This window comes from Zosterops lateralis (genome assembly GCF_965231275.1).
Source record: "Zosterops lateralis genome assembly, chromosome: 5".
Taxonomy (NCBI): Eukaryota; Metazoa; Chordata; class Aves; order Passeriformes; family Zosteropidae; genus Zosterops; species Zosterops lateralis.
Window position 1 is genome coordinate 333,307 of NC_139766.1, and position 23,697 is coordinate 357,003.

Below are 23,697 nucleotides of genomic sequence, written 5' to 3' on the forward strand. Positions count from 1 at the left end.
ATACTGTGCTAAATACCTTCAGTAATATCATGGCAAATACCTTTAATAATATTGTGGTAAATACCTTCAGTAATATCACAGTAAATACCTTCAGTAATATCACGGTAAATACTGTCTATAATACTGTGGTAAATACCTTTAAATAATATGGTAAATACCTTCAGTAACATCGTGGGGAATACCCTCAATGATATCGTGGTAAATACCTTTAATAATATTGTGGTAAAACCTTCAATAATACCGTGGCAAATACCTTCAATGATATTGTGGCAAATACTTTCAATAATATCGTTATAAATATTTTCAGTAATATCGTGGTAAATATCTTCAGTAATATTTTGGTAAATACCTTCAGTGATATTGTGGTAAATATATTCAATGACATAGTGGTAAATACCTTCAATACCTTCAATAACATTGTGGTAAATACCTTCAGTAATACCATGGTAAATACTTTTAATAATATCATTGTAAATACCTTCAGTAATATCGTGGTAAATACCTTCAATGATATAGTGGCAAACACCTTCAATACCTTCAATAATATTGTGGTAAATACTTTCAATGATATTGTGGTAAATACCCTCAATAATATCATTGTAAATACCTTTAATGATACTGGGCTAAATACCTTCAGTAATATCATGGTAAATACCTTCAATAACATTGTGGGAAATACCTTCAATGATATCGTGGTAAATATCTTCAATGATATCATGGTAAATACATTCAGTAATACCGTGGTAAATACCTTCTATGATATAGTGACAAACACCTTCAATACCTTCAATAATATCATGGTAAATACTTTCAGTAATATTGTGGTAAATACTTTCAGTAATATCATGTAAATATCTTCAATGCTATTGTGGTAAATACCTTCAATGATATAGTGGTAAATACCTTCAATAATATTGGGGTAATATTGGGGTAAATACCTTCAATAATACAGTGTTAAACACCCTCAATACCTTCAATAATATTGTGGTAAAACCTTCAATAATACCATGGTAAATACCTTCAATGATATTGTGGTAAATACCCTCAATAATATCATTGTAAATACCTTTAATGATACTGTGCTAAATACCTTCAGTAATACCATGGTAAATACCTTCAATAACATTGTGGGAAATACCTTCAATGATATTGTGGTAAATACCCTCAATAATATCATCGTAAATACCTTTAATGATACTGTGCTAAATACCTTCAGTAATATCATGGTAAATACCTTCAATAACATTGTGGGAAATACCTTCAATGATATTGTGGTAAATACCTTCAGTAATATCACGGTAAATATTGTCTATAATACCGTGGTAAATACCTTTAATAATATTGTGGTAAAACCTTCAATGATACCATGGTAAATACCTCCAATACTGTGGTAAATACCCTCAGTAACACCGTGGTAAATAAACACCTTCAATAACATCATGGCAAACCCCTCCTCAGTGCAGGTTTGCAGGGACAGGAGTCACTCCAAGACGTGCTGCAGCTCAGCTCCCGCTTTATGGTCTCGGCACTGTCATGCCCATGCCACGGAAGAATAATTCTCCCAGCAGGAATTGCTGGGGAAGGAGAACATTATGCAGAAGAGGAACTCTCTGCTGTCCTTAATAGCCACATGATGGCCTGAGAGACAGCCAGGAGCTGCCATGGCAATGAGCAGACACAGTGACACATTGCGGGGAGCCAGGGGTTTGTGACAAATGTCCTGCCCCAGGTGCCACCATTGCTGGGAACTCTGGGGATTTGGGGAGCCAGGGCTGGGAGGGAGGGCAGGGCTGGCACAGGGTGCCCAGAGCAGCTGGGGCTGCCCCTGGAGCCCTGGGAATGTCCCAGGACAGGTGGGACATTGGGGCTTGGGGCAGCCTGGGACAGTGGGAGTGACCCTGGGACAGGGGAAGGTGTCCCTGTCCACGGCAGGGCTGGCACAGGGTGCCCAGAGCAGCTGGGGCTGCCCCTGGATCCCTGGGAATGTCCCAGGACAGGTGGGACATTGGGGCTTGGGGCAGTGGGACAGGGGAAGGTGTCCCTGGGACAGGGGAAGGGGCACCTGCCATGACAGGGGTGGCACAGGGTGGGATTTGGGGTCCCATCCAACCCATCCCATGGCTCTGTGAGGACCTGCACATCACAAAAAACCAGGACAGGTGGGACACTGGGGCTTGGAGCAGTCTGGGACAGTGGGAGGTGTCCCTGGGATAGAGGAAGGTGTCCCTGCCATGGCAGGGCTGGCACAGGGTGGGATTTGGGGTCCCATCCAACCCAACCCATCCCATGGCTCTGTGAGGACCTGCACATCACAAAAAACAACAAGGCCAGTAGTGTGGAAACAGGGATTGCAGGACAAATCCTCATCCTTCTCCCACACTGCCCCAAAAGAATAAAGTCCCTGGGGAGGGGTGAGGGGTTGATGTCCTCAGGATGGATTTTTGCAGCCCTGAAGGTGTTGCAGGAAGAGCTGAGGGAGCTTGAGAAGGATTTTTCCATCAGCAGTGGCCTGAACAAACCTCTTCAGAAGCGTCAGTGACCCTTTTCTGAGTGTGCATTTCCTGGGAATGCTCCCGGCTGCAAAACCTGGAGCTGCACAAAGTGCACCTGAGACAGGTCCTGGCTGGGTTTTGGTTTGGTTTACGAGGTTAAAGAGGCCTCATATGGCTGTGGGATCAGCCACTGCTCCCACACCAAGAGCCACAGCTCACGTGGGGCTGTGCACAGATCCTGGGAACTCAGACTTCCATTTTAAAACTGCCCCAGAACCCCAAATTTAAGTTTCTCTTCTGACTCAAAGCACAACCTTTATGATGTCCCCTTGCAGCCCTGGTTTTGTGCCTGAGGTGTTTTGGTTTTCTGAAATTCTTTTCTCAGGGAATTTTCTGTAAACAGGAGAAATGTTTTTGTAGCTGTCCCTTTTATTCATTCCTTTCCCCAGGAGGGACTTCTCCTTGCTGTCCCTCTGCTCTGACCAATGGGAGTGAAGAGGTTTGTCTTTGTGTCACCAATCAGATTGGTCTGTGTGAAATGGGATAAAATGGAGACACATCCCAGAAATAAAGGAGTCATTTTCAGCCTTCTGAATGTCAGTCTGTGTGGTTGTGGTGTAAAACAGCATCAAAGGGGTGACCCCAAAATGGGAGAGGGGACCCCAAAAAGGGGAGGGAGAAGCCCTAAAAAGGGACCTTTACAGGTGAAGGGGTGTAGCCCTGGTTCTGTGCCTGAAGTGTTTTGGTTTTCTCAAATCCTTTTCCCAGGGAATTTTCTGTAAACAGGAAAAATGTTTTATAAACTGTACCTTTGTTATTCATTCCTTTCCCCAGGAGGGACTTCCTGATGTCCCTCTGCTCTGACCAATGGGAGTGAAGAGGTTTCACCAATCAGATTGGTCTGTGTGAAATGGGATAAAAGGGAGACACATCCCGAGAATAAAGGAGTCATTTTCAGCCTGCTGAACTCAAAGTCTGTGTCCTTGTGGTGTAAAACACCATCACCACCTCTCCGCATCACTGGCTGAGGATCTTTCCTGTGCCCTGCAGCGAGGACATGCACAACCTGCATAAAGGTTCTGCTTTGAGTCAGAAGAGAAAATTCAAATTTGTGTTTCTGGGGCAGTTTCCTGTGTCCTGCACTCACAGCAGCTCCTGCAGCACCAGCCGTGGCTCTGTTACTGCCCAGCAGGGAGGAGAGCTGGGCTCAGGTGAGGGTCTGGCAGCCCAGAGGCACAAGGTGAGACTGAAGTCAGCTGGAGATTCATTGTCCCACTCCCCCCTCCTCAATTCCCAGTCCTCACGCCTGCCCCTGTTTTCAGCCTCCTGAGAGCAACAGAAAGGCCAAGAACATTCACAAGGTCCTCACTGAATAATTCTGAATAATCAGCAACCCTGGGAAACTCACAGGTCACTGCCAGGGAACTGAGGAGCAGAAAGAGATTAAAAAAAAAAAAAAAAAAAAGTTGGAATTAATTCTTTCCCAGACATTCATCACTACTTTAGTGTTGCTAAAATGAATACCAGGCCATGAATTATTGTTCATGAGCAGCACAGAAAAACCTCAGTAGCCAATTTTTAATTTCTACACCTACAGAGAGCTGTGACCGAGCAACCACTGAATCCTCCACTGCTGCCAGAGAAGCTTTGCCTCATCTCTTCTCCCCACTGGTGTTCCCTCTGCCCAGCTGCAGCTCGTGGCTCTCTGTGATCTGACCTGGCTCCTCAGCTCAGCAGAAATCGGGAAATTTTTGATCTCCACAGATGAGAGAGCTGGTTTGGCTTCAGATGTGCCATTTCCATCACCAGACAGGAGGAGCCTTTGGAGCAAGGTCTGTGTCCTGCCACTGCTGCTGCCCCCGGTTCGGTTTGGGCTGTTGGGGCCATTCCGGGGTTCAGAGCAGGGCCCTCCCCACCCAGGACCTTGGACAGGAGGGTCCAGCTCCAGCTTCCCCCCACAGCAGCCCCAGGAACCCCTCGGGTGCTTGAGGTGTGCACTGGGGCCAGCACGGGGCAGGGATGGTCCTGTTATCTCAAATGGGGCAGGGGATGGTCCTGTTATCCCCAAATAGGGCAGGGGATGGTCCTGGGGCAGGGGATGGTCCTGTTATCCCAAAATGGGACAAGGATGGTCCTGTTATCCCCAAATGGGGCAGGGCTGGTCCTGTTATCCCAGACAGGGCAGGGGATGCTCCTGTTATCCCAAAATGGGGCAGAGGATGGTCCTGTTATCCCCAAATGGGGCAGGGCTGGTCCTGTTATCCCAAATGGAGCAGGGGATGGTCCTGTTATCCCAAATGGGGCAGGGATGCTCCTGTTATCCCAAATGGGGCAGGGATGGTCCTGTTATCCCAAATGGGGCAGGGATGGTCCTGTTATCCCAAATGGGGCAGGGGATGCTCCTAGGGCAGGGATGGTCCTGTTATCCCAAATGGGGCAGGGATGGTCCTGTTATCCCAAATGGGGCAGGGATGGTCCTGTTATCCCCAAATGGGGCAGGGAGGGTCCTGTTATCCCAAATGGGGCAGGGGATGGTCCTGTTATCCCCAAATGGGGCAGGGGATGGTCCTGATATCCCCAAATGGGGCAGGAAATGCTCCTGTTATCCCAAATGGGGCAGGGATGCTCCTGTTATCCCAAATGGGGCAGGGATGGTCCTGTTATCCCAAATGGGGCAGAGGACACTCCTGTTATCCCAAATGGGGCAGCGGATCTCTCTGTTATCCCAGGGGTTTTACAGAGGATCCCTCTGTTATCCCAGGGCTGTGGCACAGGGTCTCCCCGTTTTCCCAGGCACATGGAGCAGGACAAGGCACACGCAGGGCCGTGTTCATCAGGAGCTGGAAAAGAGGAAAGGGATTCAGACTGAAGGAGAGTGGATTTAGATTGGACATTGGGCAGGGATTGTTCCCTGGCAGGTGCCAGGCCCTGGCACAGGGTGCCCAGAGCAGCTGTGGCTGCCCCTGGAGCCCTGGAATGTCCCAGGCCAGGCTGGACATTGGGGTTGGAGCACCTGGGACAGTGGAAGTGTCCCTGGGACAGTGGGAGGTGACCCTGGGACAGTGGGGGGTGTCTCTGCCATGGCAGGGGTGGCCCTGGGTGGGCTCTGAGCTCCCTCCTGACCATTCTGGGATTCTATTCAAGGATCTCACAATGGGCATCCAATTTCATAACTCTTGACCAATGGTCCAGACTAATTTGTAGTTCTCCTCTTAGCAATTAATGAATTTGTAATAGAGGAATAATTTGCCTCTTTATGCCGAAATCAGCACGTTCAGCTGGGGGTGGGGAGGTCCTTTATTCCCCCCCGAGGATAAGACAAAGGTGCTTTGTTCCTGATTTGAATTTCAGACAAACATTTAACAGATCACTCTGCTTTCCCCAAACCGCACAGTGCAGGCTGTAAGAGCAGCTAAATTGCTATAAATTAAAGTTAAATGTCAAAAAGGCAAAGATGTGCAGGAATGCAGGAGACAATCTCGGCGCAATTGGGGTTGTTACTGAGCTGCTTTTATCCACTTTGCTTGCACAGAGTTAAGTGCTCTTCCTGGAAAGGGGGGACTTTTTTATTTTTTTTTTTCCCTTTCTATTTTTAAGTAAGTCCCAACCCCCAGTTCCACTGAAATAGGATGTCATAATTTCTCATTTTCAGATATCATCAGGGAGAGGACTGTGATTGTCCACTCGTTGTGCTCATCATCTCACTGGAGTTCTGCAGCCTGTTCCCAGTGAAATGCCACCCTATGACTGCACAGGTGTCAACCTGCTCTCTAAAAGAGAAATTAAGATGCCGTTTCTACCTGCGCCGAGTCGTTGGCCTCTGTGGGAGGGGAGTAATGAAATCCCCGCTTCTTCTGGCACTTGAAAATAGGAAACAGGAGGGGAAATGCAGAGTGAGCCAGCTCTGTGTGACAGAGAGGAAAACAAGGATCAGCGTTCGACAGCTGAGCCTCAGCCAGAGCAGAGTGATCCCAGCAAGGCTGTGAGCCGAGGAAAGGACACGCAATCACGGAATTGTGTGCGGTGCTTTATTTCAGAGCTCTGGGAGCCGGAGGTCCAGACCCAGATCTCGGCTTGTCCAACGTGCTAAATGAATACAATTTTATACCTTTCTTGTTCCATAAGGATTCGTGTTAATCATTAAACCCCATTGTCCCATTGATTCCATCCCCAGGAACAATAGTCTGTGTGATTCTTGCTCAAGATTCTGGTTGGAGAAAATAATCATATTTAATTACCAAACTGATATTACAATTGACAATTTTAACATGCGTCCTGATAATGATTATATCAGTACAGATCCTCCTGACCTGACTTTATTCTTTTAGGGCCTGTGCGTTCTACCAGGGTTCCCTTTTCTCTCCCCCCACCACCTGGGCAAAGTTATGCTTTATACTTCATTTAATTAAAACAATAGCATGGAATAACATCCTGGTTACAAGTGGAGCCGATCCCTGTTTTGGGCCCTTGCTATTTCAGAAATCAATTTAACCCTATGTTATCAAGGCCAGGCTGCTCCTGTCCCCCCTCCTTATCTGCCTTCGTCTGCCTCCATAACTCTGAACCTGCTGATGAGTTACAGACAGTTTTTCTGTCCCAAAACCCTTCACCTTCACAATGTTTATGAGGAAAAGTGTCTGGATTAAACACACTCGCCCTTGGGCACCACCCACACTCGCCTGGCTGCACCCTCTGTGTCCCCACCCTGCAGGGGTTTAGGGACATCAGAGGAGCCCGAGGAAGCAGCTTTGCCTCAGTTTCTCCCTTTGGCTGCGATTGCAGGTCCTTTCCCTTTGCTGGAAGGGTGTGAATGAACCCTTTGGATGAGCCAAAAGCCTCCTGTCCTCCCAAGGCAGCCAAGAACAAATCGCTGCTCCCAAACTTCACATTCTCCCTGGCAGTGGTGATGTCTGTGCCATCCCCAAAGGAGGAGGGGCCCTATTGGGTTCCCTGGGCAATCCCAAACCCAAAGACACAACAGGACTCTCCAGAGGGGACCTGGAGCTTCCTTTGCACTTCCCACAGGCTCCTTTGAAGTGTCCAGGATCCCTGCTCCAACCCCAAACTGAACCTTTAAACAAATCCCCATGGAAGTCAATAATGTTCCTTGCCCTGTCCTCTCTCCTCCTGCAGGGCCTCAGTTTCCTCCCAGCCCCTTTAATCACTGCTCAGGATGTGCCCCAAGCCCAGGCTGGAGATTGTTTCAGAATTCTGCCTCCGGGAGTGATGATTTTCCTTTAGGAAAAGGTGGAGGTGGAAGTGAGGAGTTGTTGGTTTTTCCACTGAGGAAAACCAGTGTGGATTGTGTGCTCCCCTTTGCCCTGGCGGCTCAGATCCCTGTCCCATCCCTGTCCCATCTCTGTCCCAGCTCTATCCCAGCTCTGCCCCATCCCTGCCCCAATCCTGCTCCATCCCTGTCCCATCCCTGTCCCATCCCTGTCCCATCCCAGTCCCAGCTCTGCCTCATCCCTGTTCCCATCCCTGTCCCATCCCTGCTCCATCCCTGCTCCATCCCTGTTCCCATCCCTGCTCCATCCCTGTTCCCATCCCTGTCCCATTCCTGTTCCCATCCCTGCCCTGCTCCATCCCTGCCCCAGCCCTGTCCCATCCCTGTCCCATCCCTGCCCCAGCCCTGTCCCATCCCTGTCCCATCCCTGTCCCATCCCTGCTCCATCCCTGTCCCATCCCTGTCCCATCCCTGCCCCAGCCCTGTCCCATCCCTGTCCCATCCCTGTCCCATCCCTGCTCCATCCCTGTCCCATCCCTGTCCCAGCTCTGTCCCATCCCTGTCCCAGCCCTGTCCCATCCCTGCCCCATCCCTGTCCCATCCCTGCCCCATCCCTGCCCCATCCCTGTCCCATCCCTGCCCCATCCCTGCCCCATCCCTGTCCCAGCTCTGTCCCATCCCTGCTCCATCCCTGTCCCATCCCTGTTCCCATCCCTGTCCCATCCCTGTCCCAGCCCTGCCCCATCCCTGTTCCCATCCCTGTCCCATCCCTGCTCCATCCCTGTCCCATCCCTGCTCCATCCCTGTCCCATCCCTGTCCCAGCTCTGTCCCATCCCTGCTCCATCCCTGTCCCATCCTTGTCCCAGCCCTGCCCCATCCCCATCCCTGTCCCAGCCCTGCCCCAGCTCTGTGCCCCACCTCTCTGCACCCCCAGGGACCTCAGACCTCCCCTGGCACAATCCAGGAGCAAAACAATGCAGAGGAAATTTGCTCCTGTGCAGCAGCAGCAGCAGCAGCAGCAGCAGCAGCAGCAGCAGCAGCAGCAGCAGCAGCAGCAGCAGCAGCAGCAGGAGGTTGATTTATGACCCGTTCATCCATGACATGAAGACTCACGGAGTTCAGAAATCAGTGGCCTGAGAGTTTGGGAGGCAGAGGAGGAGGAGGGGATGCATCCAGCCCCCACAGAGACACAAACCAAGACCAGGGCCCTGCTGGCTCAGTGAGAGCTGAGCCCGGGGAGTCCCTGCAGGATGTTCTGTCAGCTCCTCTCTCCTGCCCTGCAGAGCCCCGTGCTGCTCTCAGCACTTTGAGCCTTCGTGGTTTTCATTTCAGAATTTCCTTTTCTCTGGTTCTTCCAGAAACAAAAATAAATACTGTTCCCCTCTACATACATATATATATATATATATAAAATATAAATATATGCATCGCACACACATATATGTTACACCTCATAAAACTCCCGGAGAAGGCACCAGCAGGATTGATTGAAACAGGCAATTCCGTAGCAAGCTGCAAAGTTCTCTTCTGAATCAGTGAGTCATGATGCCCTATAAAGCTCACACTAAAACGTCATAATGAGCTACTGCCATTATTTCTTCCTTAAATCTTCCCTGTGAGGGGAGCAGGGGTTTGCAGAGGGAGGGCAGGAGGAGCAGCACAGCCTGGGGCTGCACTGAGCACACCTGGGGAGAGGAGGCTCTGCCCTGCCCACAGTGGTTTGGGGTCAGGATGTCTCTCTGTGGGGTCAGGACGTCTGTCTGTGGGGTCAGAAGTGCCCAGGTCACTTGTTTACATTTCTAGGAACAGAACTTTGTGGGTGCACTGGTCGTTATGGACAGTTCCTGGATCAGCCCCTGGGGTCTGTGTAGGGTTTTGTGAGCAGACACAGCAAATCCAGGTTGACACCACAGGTGTGTGGGGCCGCTCAGGAGGATAAATGTCATTGGAATGAGGCACCAGGACACCAAGGACGATGCAGCCCCGTGATGGGGAAGATGAATAACATCTTCAGACAATTTATTTTTTTTAACTTAATTTTTGGTGTCCAGATCCAGTTATTGACTCCTCAGCGTGAGAGAGCAGATTGAAGCCTGTGACGTGAAGGTACTCACGATGCTGAGATTTAAACACATTTGTGAGTCTTTGCAGGACTAAAGGCTCGAGTTGCAGCAGAAATTTAGGAATACAAATATAATAATTAAAAACATTGCTTTCAAGTCTTTCCTCCCCCTCCCCCCAGCTAAGAGGCTCTGCTGGTTTGTTTGTCTTATTTTTGATCAAACTCTGGTTTTGTTGTCAGCATTGCTGAACGTCTTGAGTTTCCTTTGATGGGATTGAAAAGCTGTTTCCAAAAGGAAAAAAAAAAAAAATACAGATAAACTTTCCAATGATGCCACCTTCTTTTTTCTTTTTTTTTTTCCTGACTTAATTACACAGTAAACAAAGCAGATTTATTTCTGTGCACACCTGTATTATTTCTGAAGAGCTGTTGAGCATCTGCGAAATGAACAGATTGTCTCCTCGTTATAAATAAAAAAAAAAGCCCCGAACCAGAACACTCAGGGCTCGAGGCTCCTCTGTGTCATCACCCACAAGGCTCCACTGCTCAACTCCAATTGCTCTTCAAACCTCTTCTCCAGGGGCAGGACTGGCAACAGGAAATGTGAGCCGGGATGAGTCTGTGTCTCAGGGCTTTTAATTATGGTAATCAGCGGTTCTGGAGATGAGGAGAATCTCTGCTGTGTGACTGTGACGGGGTTTTCCAGAGCAGAGTCACAGGACCCAGCCTGGGCCAGGGTGGAGGGACCACAGTGGGGACCTGGTGTCACCCCCTGCTCCAGCAGGGCCATCCCAGGGATCAGGGCACAGCAGGGTGTGCAGAGGGCTCTGGAATGTCCCAGGGAGGAGAGTCCATAATCTGCTCAGGGCACAGCAGAGTGTGCAGAGGGCTCTGGAATGTCCCAGGGAGGAAAGTCTAGCCCCTCTCTGGGCTCTGCTCAGGGCACAGCAGGGTGTGCAAAGGGCTCTGGAATATCCCAGGGAGGATATGTCACACCCTCTGTGCACAACCTGCTCAGGGCACAGCAGAGTGTCCAGAGGGCTCTGGAATATCCCCAGAAGGAAAGTCCAGCCCCTCTCTGGGCTCTGCTCAGGGCACAGCAGTGGGTCTGTGTGGCTCTGGAATATCCCAGGGAGGAGATCCTGCAGCCTCTCTGGGCTCTGCTCAGGGTAGACCAGAGTGTCCAAAGGGCTCTGGAATATCTCAGGGAGGAGATCTGTGCACAGAGATCCTGGGCTCTGCTCAGAGCACAGCAGTGGGTCGGTGTGGTTCTGGAATGTCCCAGGGAGGAGAGCCCATAATCTGCTCAGGACACAGCAGGGTGTCCATGTGGTTCTGGAATATCTCAGGGAGGACCCCACAGCCTCTCTGGGCTCTGCTCAGGGCACAGCATTGTGTCCATGTGGTTCTGGAATGTCCAAGGGAGGAGAGTCCAGCCCCTCTCTGGGCTCTGCTCAGGGCTGGGCACTGCCCAGGGCAGAAGTTGTGCCTCCTGTTCAGGGACAGTTCCTGGGTTCAGTCCCTGCCTGGGGCTCTGATGCCATTGCTGGGCCCTGCTCTGACCCTCCCTGCACATAGGGACACCCAGGGACACACGGGGACATCCAGGGACACACGGGGACACCCAGGGACACCCAGGGACACTCAGGGACACTCAGGGACAGACAGGGACACACAGGGACACACAGGGACACAGGGGGACACTCAGGGACACACAGGGACAGACAGGGACACCCAGGGACACCCAGGGACACTCAGGGACACTCAGGGACACCCAGGGACAGACAGGGACACCCAGGGACACCCAGGGACACCCAGGGACAGACAGGGACACTCAGGGACACCCAGGGACACACAGGGACACCCAGGGACACCCAGGGACAGACAGGGACACCCAGGGACACACAGGGACACCCAGGGACAGACAGGGACACTCAGGGACAGACAGGGACACCCAGGGACACCCAGGGCTGAGGGCCCCTCCTCTCCAGGCTGAGCAGCCCCAGCCCCCTCAGCCTTTCCTCACACAGAGGATGAACCTATGGGCTTCAGTAATAAAAACGCTTTCTGCTGCCCAGCTGTGTGTTTTCATTAAGTCCAAATGAGTTTAATGCATGCACAGTTTAATATATTGAAGATGCTGCCTTTGGTTGAAATTATCAAATTATCAAAAGCCACTGTCCGAGACAAAGATGTGCAGACACAGAGAGGAAGGGAGGCAGCACAGATGACTGATTTAAATACCTTCAGGAAACCAGCTCCAGAACAGGGGGATGCTGCTGCTCTGGGGTTGTGCACTTGGACCTGAACTCCACAGTCAGATCCCCAGCTGCAGAACGGGGGCCCTAACTTCCCTGTCACACCCCAATTGCTGCAGCAGCCCATTTATTAGAGAGTAAAAATGAGATGAGACACAGACCTTGTTTATGAGAGCATGGAAAGGGTCCTGGAATAAACCACGAATAAACCTCTTCATGGTTTAGTCATCTTAACTCCAGCTGTTCACTGGCTCTGGCTGCAGCAGCTCCTGCTGGAGGTTTCCCTCTGACTGCTGGTTATTTCCTGATAAACCATGACTGCAGGCTTTACCCCAGCTAAACTGTGACTGCAGCTTTTACCTGGCTAGACTGTGACTGCAGGGATTGGTGTGAGACTGACTGCAGGGATTGGTGTGTCACTGTGACTGCAGGCTTTTCCCCAGCCCAGACTGTGACTGCAGCTTTTACCTGGCTAGACTGTGACTGCAGGGATTGGTGTGTGACTGTGACTGTGACTGCAGGGACTGGTGTGTGACTGTGACTGCAGAGATTGGTGTGTGACTGTGACTGCGACTGCAGGGATTGGTGTGAGACTGTGACTGTAGGATTGGTGTGCACACTGTGACTGCAGACTTTTACCCGGCTAAACTGTGACTGCAGGTTCCAACAACAGCTCTACCTGCAGCTCCAGCCTGACCCCACAGCAGTGATTTTCTCTCTCCAGGATCCTGCTTTGTGATTCTCTCCTTCATGCTCCTCAAACTTCCTCCTCCACGACAATCCTCCCCTCCCCAGCTCACCCACTCCCTTTTATCACACTTATCTTTATTGGACACGGCTGTGACTCATCAGGGGCCAGGCTGTATTGGGTAATTAACACAGATGTTAATTATGGGGAGTGAGGTCACCTGTATTCCCTCCTCCTACACCCAGTGAACTACATCAGCATCCACATGGAATTGCAGAGTCATGGAATGGTTGGGGCTGGAAAGGAGCTTAAAGCCCACCCAGTGCCACCCCTGCCATGGACAGGGACACCTCCCCCTGTCCCAGGGACACCTCTCCCTGTCCCAGGCTGCTGCAAGTCTCATCTCTCCTGGCCTTGGAACAGGGAGAGCATCCATGATAAAACCCTTTCCAGCCCCTCACTAACCCTCTCATCAAACACAATCAGCCGCACACTCTGTCCAGCTGATGGTGAAGCTCATCACCACGGGGATTTACAGCACAGGAGCTCTTTAGGGTGATGAATTTGTCCATCGCCGCTCGGGTCAAGTAATTTTTAACTTCTGTGCCAGCGAAAAGACTCTCTAGAGCTTTATTGTGCCTTCATCCCCATCAGAGCTGCTGATTATGTGGAGAAAAGCACTTTACACGGGGCTGGTGCCAGATCAGGCTGAGCGGTTTGCTCCTCCACAAAGGCTGGTGGGTGCTGCAGGAGGAGGCAGAAATCCAGCAAAGAGTTAAAGGAGGACATGAAAGCCCTGGCAGGAGCAGCTTAGTGCACACAGGCAGAGCAATTGGGAAACGAGCACATTACTGCCTGAGTGAGTGACCCGGAACGTCATCATGACACATCACTATTGTTCCCCGGCAGAATATTTCCTTTGGGAGCAAAATGAGTGAGGAACGAGTTCCCAAATGATTGCTAACAAGGAAAAAAAAAAAATAAAAAAAAACAATTGGGGAAGGGGGGAATAAAAGGGAGAAAAGAGCCCAGAAAGGCTTCATAGGCTAAGAGCAAATTACTCTGCAATTCAGCGAGCGATTTCATGGACATGCTGCAGGGATAATGCATTCTGAGTGGCTAGAATTTCATTTAATTCCACTTCATTGTTGAGCATCTTTTCCAGTGGTTTTATGACTGAACACTGTGTGCCCATTTCCCTTGTTCCTAATCTGGCTCCTTGACAGTCACGCTGGATACACCGTGCTGGTGTTTGTTTGTGCCTCTTATGTCCTGAGACAGAAACGCTGAAAGGAAAATCTTCACAAATGAACATTAATTTTTCCACAATTGCTGTTTGGGCTGGTGACTGAAGGTTTTTTTTGTCTCTGCCGTGCACCCAGGGTAACACAGGCTGTCAATCACTCACTGATCAATTAATTGATCCATTAATCCATTTTTCTACCTGGCAGAAATCCCTGCAGAAATCCCTCCAGTGACCTGGGGGGCAAAAAGCTCTGGGAACCTCAGCCCAGTGGCATTTTCTCTGCCCCAGAAGGAGCTCTGGGACAGCCCCGTGTGGAAATCAGGAGGATCTCTCCATTTTCTGTAGCTTCCTCATGAAGCCAGAAGAAACCTCAAGTGCTCTGACCAGACCAACAGAGCTATGGAATTGTTTGGGTTTGGAAAGGATATTAAAAACTGTTTTGTTCCCCCTGCCATGGGCAGGGACCCTTCCACTGTCCCAGGGTGCTCCAACCCCAATGTCCAGCCTTGTAGGAGCATCCGTGGCTTACAGGGACAAGGGACTCTGCAGAGCTGAGATATTCCAGAATATGTGGGTTTATTGCAAGGGCCGTGGGTAGAAAGGGCTTTGCCTTCAGCCACCAGCCTGGGCTGGAGGGAAGGGCCAGAGAGAGAAGGAGAGAGAGCAAGAGGGTTTGGGCTGAGGAGAGGGGAGAGAGAGAGCAAGGGGCAGGGTCAGAGTGCAGGGGGAAGAGCAGGGAAAGGAGAGCGAGGTCCAGAGAGAGCCAGGTCCTGCTTACAATCCATTCTATCTCCTTTTGGGATGAATATTCTAATTTACAGTGACCAACCAACACAAGACACAAAATCCTATAGAATCTCCATACAGCCTATAAGAACTACTACATTACCATGTGTTATATTTTAAACTCTAAAAACTCCTCTTTAGACTTTTCTGTTTTGCTCCATTGACCTTTGGGTCCCTCAGGCAGCAGAAGGGGATTGTTCAACCCAAAGGGATTCTCCTCCAGCTGCCCAGGCTGTTGTCTTCAGGTTCTAGAGTGACTAAGGCTCGGGATCCTACAACTCAAAGTGAGCTCCCATTTCTATCTCAATTATAAAATTCGTATTTTCAGAATCTTTTGCTAAGCAATCATATTTGTAAGGTTTCCCTGATTCATCTTTCCCAACACAGCCTGGCCTTGGGCATTCCAGGGATCCAGGGGCAGCCCCAGCTGCTCTGGGCACCCTGTGCCAGGGCCTGGCACCTCCCAGGGAGGAATTGCTGGCCAATATTCCCACCTGACCCTGTTCCCCGGCAGCTTGAATCCCTTCCCCTTTGTGCTGTCACTCCAGGCCCTTGTGAGGAGTGTAATTTTCTGGACGAGTCCTGGGCCATTTGTATTTGCCATAGTGCCACCAGCTGGAAACATCAAATTGTTCCATTTTTTGTCGCCTTTTTGTTTTATTCTCCTCTCTTTCTGGTGGTGGCTGGATCAACCTGGTTTCCTTGGCAATAGCAACGTGACAGCAAAATTGTCCCAAGTTATTTTTCTCTTGGATAAGTTCCATCCTTGGAAGGTCTTTTTTCTTACAGAGAAAGACAGGGAGCTTCTGGGAAACACGTTAATTCCTATTTGCTTCCCAAAAAGTCATTGCTGGGAATTAAATAACCCTCTTCCCCTGGCTGTGGGCTGTCCATGCTGGGGCAGTGGTGGCTGCAGAGGGACAGTGCCATCCCAGGGCTGTTGGGAAAGATTAATCAGGGAAATCTTATCAATATGATCGCTTAGCAAAAGATTCTGAAAATATGAAACCTGTAATGGAAATAGAAATGGGAGCTCACTTTGAGTTGTAGGACACCGAGCCTTAGTCACTCTATAACCTGGAGACAACAGCCTGGGCAGCTGGAGGAGAATCCCTTTGGGTTGAACAATCCCCTTCTGCTGCCTGAGGGATCCAAAGGTCAATGCAGCAAAACAGAAAAGTCTAAAGAGGAGTTTTTAAAGTTTAAAATATGACACATGGTAATGTAGGAGTTCTTATAGGCTGTGTGGTGATTCTATAGGATTTTGTGTCTTGTGTTGGTCGGTCACTGTAAATTAGAATATTCATCCCAAAAGGAGATAGAATGGATTGTAAGCAGGACCTGGCTCTCTCTGGACCTCGCTCTCCTTTCCCTGCTCTTCCCCCTGCACTCTGACCCTGCCCCTTGCTCTCTCTCTCCCCTCTCCTCAGCCCAAACCCTCTTGCTCTCTCTCCTTCTCTCTCTGGCCCTTCCCTCCAGCCCAGGCTGGTGGCTGAAGGCAAAGCCCTTTCTACCCACGGCCCTTGCAATAAACCCACATATTCTGGAATATCTCAGCTCTGCAGAGTCCCCTGTCCCTGGAAGTCACAGATGCCACTACACAGGGCTGCTGGGATGAGTGGCCACGGAGCCAGGACAGGGCTCAGATGTGTCTGGATGAGACATTTTTCATGGAATTGGGGATAATTGAGTGTTTTCTCGTGCAGCCCCATCTGCCCGTGGCCACTGTTCTCTCCTGGTTTATAATTAGCTCTTGCACTGTTGCGAGGACTGATTTGTCATTCTGTCTCTGTACAATTTCCAGCGCTGATACAAAGCCCATTTCCATGTAAAACCACTATTTGCGGATCGAGCGAAAGGACAGCCTGACCTAAAAATCCCATTTTGGCCCCCGTGGTAAAAACGAAGGCAACAATTACAAATGGAAGGACAATGGGGGAAGAACAGAGATGGGAAGGCGGCAATTAGCACAAATGAGAAGCTGCGAAATTCAAATAGTTCGCTCGGAAAACTAAAGGCATTAAGGAAAGTCTCAGGAATAAAGGATTGTGGAGCAGGTTAGAACCACCAGGGATCTCAGCAATGACATTTGGCTCCTCGGTGGTGCAAGAGAAGAAAGTAATAACCATGTTCTCCAGCCCTCAATATGTCCTCACCTTCTTCTCCCAGCTTTTAAAATTAAAAGAAGAATTATTTGTATTTCATGAATACGATTAGGAATAATTACCAGGGAAAATATTAAAAAAATACCGAGAATGAGTTTGTTTAAAAATTATTAGGTGATTTTAATGCAATTAAAACGTTGGCTGAGGGGGGATCTGCACAGGAGTGGAGGAAACCCCACAAGGCTGAACATGAGCTTTTACTCAGAGTAAATTCTGTTCCTGGCCATGACAGGGACAGGGAGGATTCTAAACAGAGAGTTTCAAAGGTACCCACAGAGATTTGAGGAATGCAGACTGTGTTGGGAACGGGGTTAAGGGGTCTGGGTAAACAGCAGAGCAGAAACTCCACCGAGGGCTGCAGCAAAGGCATCAACAGGGACCCCAGAGAGAACCAGAGGGGAGCTGAAATTGGGAAAGGAGAAACATCTTCTGCTCCACTGGGGGACACCAGAGGGACTGAGGTGAGTGCACCAGCCAGTTGGATGCTGTCAGCTTTAAAAAGGACTTTGGGGAAGGACTGAAAGAGAAAAAAAACCCCAAAGTGTAAGAAAAACTATTGGAGATCTGGAGGAAGCACCTTACAATCCAGCCTGCTTATAAAAGAAAGTTTATGAAAGGAAAAAAAAAAGAAAAAAAAAAAAGAAAAAAAGAAAAAAAAAAAAAAAAGAAGATGGAGAGGTGAGTAATTTGATTAAGGTGTGCAAGTACTTTCATAGGAAGAAAATTGTGGTTAGCAAAGTAGTCTTTAATCTTGTGGAGAAAGGAATATTTATGGCTGGAAGTGGAATCCTGACATATTCAAATAGAAATAATTTCAGCGGAGTGATGGACTGGGTGAAGGCAGTGCCGTGGAAAGTGCTGCATCTCTCTGCTGATGAAGGCTTTCAGATCAGGACTGAATTTCTCCCCCAAAGAACCACCTTTGATTTCAGCCCTTCAATCTGTTGCTAAGCGGGTAAATTCAGTAACAATTCAGGGGTCACAGGAGATGGTCAGTGGTGTCTCAGTGCCCCAGGGTTTGGCTCTTCCTGGGGGCTTTGAGGTGTCAGGATTCAGTCCAGGAGCTCCTGTCCCAGCCAACCCTCTCTGGATTCTGTGTGTGATAAACGTGACATTGGGGTAAAAATTAGTGATGAAAAAATATAGAAATATATGTTAGATTGGTGTTAATATAAAAATGTGGAAAGGTATAGTCTGTTTTAAAAAAAAAATCCTCTCTAGCCAAACGGCTGCTCTTACAGCAACTGCTCCCCAGCCTGAGACAAAGAACGGGACAGGGGCCATCAGGATGGACAAAGAAACTGCCCAACTGCTGTGGTTTGAAAGCAAAACGAGTGAGAGGCTCCAAGTCAGAGATACAATTTAATAAGAAGAAAGGTAAAAAGGTAAAAATAAAATAAAATCAATGCAATAACACAAAGGAGCACTGCCAGAGTCAGAACACACCCTGAGCAGGGTGGGGGGAGCAGTCCAGGTGAGGGGCTCTTCCTGAAGCAGTGATCCCACAGAAAGGTCTGGGAGCTCTGCTCCTCTGGGAATCCAGTGGCTCAGGGCTGCTTGTCCTGTCCCAAATCCCAGATTCTCTCCAGGTGGGAATGCTTGGCTCCTCCCCCTGGGCATTGGGAGCATCTCCCAATGGGATGAGGAGTCGTGCAGTGGCTCCTTGATGGCCCATTAAACAGAGAGAGCTCCTGGAGGGAGTTCCCTGTGAGTCCTGGGCAAGGCATTGATGGGCCATGAGCAGAAGAGCCCAAAGGAGGGGCCTGGGAAAACACTGCCCCACCTGGTTCCAGCAGCTCATGGGGATGGGGATGGAATAAATACTGTGTGCACATCCTGCACCACAACCCAGGACACCAACCCAGATAAGAATCAGCATCGCACCCAGACAGAGAAATTCCTCCCCAAACAAAGAGGAATTCTCCACCAGAGACTACACATTGAAATAACCATGGACCGGCGAGCCCCATCCACATGTGAAAAGAACCTTCCCAAAATACAATTTGCAAAGTTCAATGAATCCGGGAAATCCATCCAAAGATGTATTTGGACTATTTGCTGGACTATTCCCCACACCTGTTTCGCCTCGGGACATGAAAACCCCTATAAAACCCCGGGCTGATCCGCTCCGTGTGGATTTGGGAAATCTGTACCTTGGGGTGCAGACCCCTGTCCACCCAGCGCTGCGCTGCCCGTCCTATTTGTGGTTTCTCTCTTTGTTGGTGATTGGGATTGTTTTTTCAATAACTTTTTTCTTTATTAACCCGATTTTTGCCGTTGCATTTATAACATGTGTGTCACAACAGCCTGGACAGAGCAGGGGGACAGAGCAGGGACGTCTCAGTGAAGGGAGTTGGGGATGTTCAGGGGGAGGGAAGGTTTGGGGGTTCCTGAGGAGGAGGAGGAACTCCCAGAGAGGCAGAGAGAGACTTTGGGCAGGGGTGTGTAGTGACAGGATGGGGGGAATTGCTTCAGAGTGACAGAGAGAAGCTTTAGATGGGATATTGGGGAGGAATTATTCTCTCAGAGGGTGGGGAGGGTGCCCAGAGCAGCTGTGGCTGCCCCTGGATCCCTGGGAATGTCCCAGGCCAGGCTGGATGGGGCTGGGAGCAGCCTGGGTTGGTGGAAGGTGTCCCTGCCACGGGACTGGATGATATTTAAAGACCCTTCCAACCCAAACCATTCCCTGTTTCACTGCTGAAAACCTCACAAGCTGCATGAGGGGGCCTGGCACACCTCACCCTGCAAGGCCTGGGCCATTCCTGGGGCTTGGGGAGGAGCCCAGGAGGATTTTCCTGGGATGAAAAGGGCTTTGCTGGAAGGGCACCCAGTGCCACCTTTGCCAGGACACGAATTCAGGGTCAGGGTGAGCACAACTCTGCCCCCACACCAGGGTGGGGGTGTGGAGGTCACAAAGGGGAAAGGCAGGAAGGGAAAGCTGTTCCTGCCCAGCTGGCAGAGCTTGGAGGAGAAGTGCAAGAAGCTGGCAGTCAGAGGACACTGTGTGTGTGTAGAAGCATCTGTGACTTACAGGGACAAGGGACTCTGCAGAGCTGAGATATTCCAGAATATGTGGGTTTATTGCAAGGGCCGTGGGTAGAAAGGGCTTTGCCTTCAGCCACCAGCCTGGGCTGGAGGGAAGGGCCAGAGAGAGAAGGAGAGAGAGCAAGAGGGTTTGGGCTGAGGAGAGGGGAGAGAGAGAGCAAGGGGCAGGGTCAGAGTGCAGGGGGAAGAGCAGGGAAAGGAGAGCGAGGTCCAGAGAGAGCCAGGTCCTGCTTACAATCCATTCTATCTCCTTTTGGGATGAATATTCTAATTTACAGTGACCAACCAACACAAGACACAAAATCCTATAGAATCTCCACACAGCCTGTAAGAACTGCTACATTACCATGTGTTATATTTTAAACTCTAAAAACTCCTCTTTAGACTTTTCTGTTTTGCTGCATTGACCTTTGGATCCCTCAGGCAGCAGAAGGGGATTGTTCAATCCAAAGGGATTCTCCTTCAGCTGCCCAGGCTGTTGTCTTCAGGTTATAGAGTGACTAAGGCTCGGTGTCCTACAACTCAAAGTGAGCTCCCATTTCTATCTCAACTACAGGTTTCATATTTTCAGAATCTTTTGCTAAGCAATCATATTCATAAGGTTTCCTTGATTAATCTTTCCTAACTCCAGGGAGAGCCCTTGGAGCGTGGGGCTGGCCCCACACACACACAGGGCCCCCTGTGACCTGCAGCAGCCCCAGCCCAGGCAGGAGCTGAGTCCAGCACCCAGGGAGAGCCGAGCTGCCAGCTGGGGCCTGGGGCTGATCCACCTCCACAGTGTCATCCCACTGAAGCGGAAAATAGGAACATGTCGAGCCATCACGTGGCCTCCTGCAAAGATTGAAGTGCTACCAGGGGTGTCTGTTTGTGTGCGTCTCCTCAATTCCTAATTATCATGTTTTTTCCCCCCCAGTCCTTTCAGCAACCAACAGAAACCCCTGTTCGTTTATTTATTTATAAATAAACACCTGAGTGTTGCCATCCCTGGGATAGGAGCTGGGGCATCTCTTTAGCCCACAGCCCTTCTCTGGAATTCACAGGCAGGGGTGACCACGGTTTGAATTAAAACTGTGTAGAAGGGAATTTAAAATCACCGTGCCAGATCATCAGCTGCTGCAAGTCGGTGAAGACCAGCTGAAGCCAACAGAACCACAATTATTTAGATTAAACAGGGGGATCTGACTGTATGCAAAGGAAGCCGTGCCCAGCCTCGCTCATACCTCCAAGCTCTCAGTATTTGCTGTCCTCTGCAGTAAGAGAGGTTAATTATCATCATCTGGAAGCACCGGAGTGAAATTAAGTGAAGGAGAATTTAGGAGGCATGTCAGGAGCTTGCAGCTCTGCCAGCACAGCAAATTCTCCCCAGGAAAGGGAGGGATGGCTGATCACCTGTGCCAGGGAAACTCGGGGTGCTCACAGGGCTGGAGAAGGTGCTGCAAGGAGCAGCAACCCCCTCCATCCCAGGGAGGAGATCTGGGATCCAGAGGAGCCGCCCCAGCTCTTTGATCCCCAGTTTCTGAGCGATGGCATTTCCCAGTGGGAGTGCTGAGCAGGGCACAGGCTATCTGAATTATTATCCCAGCAAACACTCTCATTCTCAAAATCTGGGAAGTTTTCCAGCTTAATTAACATTAACATTTGTTTTCACTAAGCCGTCTGTCAGTGTGCCACCAGCAGCACTAAATACCAGCTCTGGGCACACACACACACACACAGGGGTGGGTAACAATCCAGGTGGAGCACGGAGCTTCATTCCCAGCTCTGTTCCTTACAAGGTTCGTTATTCCTGGGCCCTGTAAATCATCCCCTCCTGGAGCTCAGCAGCCTCTCCCTGGACACAGGGTCTCATTGAAAGCTAATGGCCAAACATGCTGTAACATCCTCGCCTCAGCTGTGCCCAGACACGGGCCCTGATTGCCTCCTGCTGCTGATGGTGGTGGCTGGAGAGGCACAGGCAAGATGGATTTCAAGTGGCGTTCTGTCCCTGTTCTCCCAGACCTGTTTAAATGCAGATTTCTTACATGTCACAGAATCTCAGAATGGTTTGGGTTAGAGGGAAGTTTAAAGCCCATCCAGTGCCACCCCTGCAATGGCAGGGACAGCTTCCACTGTCCCAGGGTGTCCCAGTGTCCAGCCTGGCCTTGGGCACTGCCAGGGATCCAGGGGATCCACAACCTGGCCTTGGGCACCCCCAGGGATGGGACAGCCACAGCTGCTCTGGGCAACCCCTGCAGGGAATGCACAGGTGTTGGGAAAGATGGGACAGGAAGGACTTATGGATATGACTGCATGGTAAGAAATACTGCAGATGTAAAACCTGTGAGTGAAATAGGAATGAAAGCCAGTTTGGAGATGTGAGCATGGCAGGCAGGAAGACGGGGATGAGCTGGAGACAGGAAAACAAAAGACAAGAATGTTGCCTTTCCACCTTGGCAAAGACATCCGGGAACAAGGGCATGAGAAAGGAGTCTGTAGAGTTTAGAATATAAAATGACATGGTGATGTAGTAGTTCTCACGGGCTGCAGGCAAAGTCTGTAGGTTTTGTATCTCACGCCGGTTGGTCACTGTAAATTAGAATATTCAACACAAAAAGAGACAGAATGGATTGGAACAAGAGGATCGCTCTCTTGTCCTGGCTCTCCTCCCTTTTGCCCTCACCTCTCTCCTCTGGCCCTCTCACCCTCTTCCCTCACCTCTCTTGGCCCATCCCCTCTCCTCTCTCTCCCCTCACTTGCTCCTGTTTTCTCCCCACGTTTTTCCCCTGCTCCTGCCCCGTTTTTCCCCCTGAGCTCTCTTCTCTCTCTCTCTCCCCATTCTCTCTTTAGGGCTTTGCTCCAGCCCAGGCTGGTGGCTGAAGGCAAAGCCCTCTTTACCCACCACCCTTGGAATAATAAACCCCCGTGTCTCTAGAACATCTCAGCTCTGCAGAGTTCCTTGTCCCTGCCGTCCACAGAAAAATTTGCTACACCAGGTCACTGCCTGGGTTGTGTCCGTCACCTGGGCTGGGGCGAGGGGTTTGCACAGGCTGGGGCTACAAACAGACACTGCTGCCCCATCCCTGCGTGAGGTCCTGAGCCTGGAGCTGCCCCTCCATCCTCTGCTTGGCAACAGCAGGACGGGTTGGCATGGCAACTCCCTCTGACGAAGGAGAGGTTCTTAGAAAGGGACTGAGATCAGCTGTTGTCTTGTCCACTGAGAGAGGGACAAGGAGGAACACAGCTTGATTTGAATTACAGAAGCCCTGAGGGCTGTGAGTGTTCAGTGTTCCCCAGTGAGACATTGCGCCCCGCAGGGGGGGAGCCCACGGTGTCCCCGTGGAGTGTTTGATGTGTGGGCAGCACAAAGCTGCCAGGGCTGCTCTAGATTCACTCAGCCCCTCCAGTGCTTGAGTGGGGCCTTGTCTTGATGCTATTTCAGCTTCAAGGGCTCCTCGGGGCCTTGAGCTCCTCTCTGTTTGCGTTTACACCAAAAATCTCCTCATTTCCCAGTTGTTCCCTGGCTCTGCATCAGAGGCCGTCAAATCCCTGCACTCAGAGGCCCTGGGCACTGCTGGGCACTGCCGGGCACTGCTGGGCACTGCTGGGCACTGCTGGACACTGCTGGGCACTCCTGGGCACTGCTGGGCACTGCTGGGCACTGCTGGGCACTGCTGGACACTGCTGGGCACTGCTGGGCACTGCTGGGCACTGTGCCCTGTCCTATTGCCCCATTCCCATCTCTGTGCTT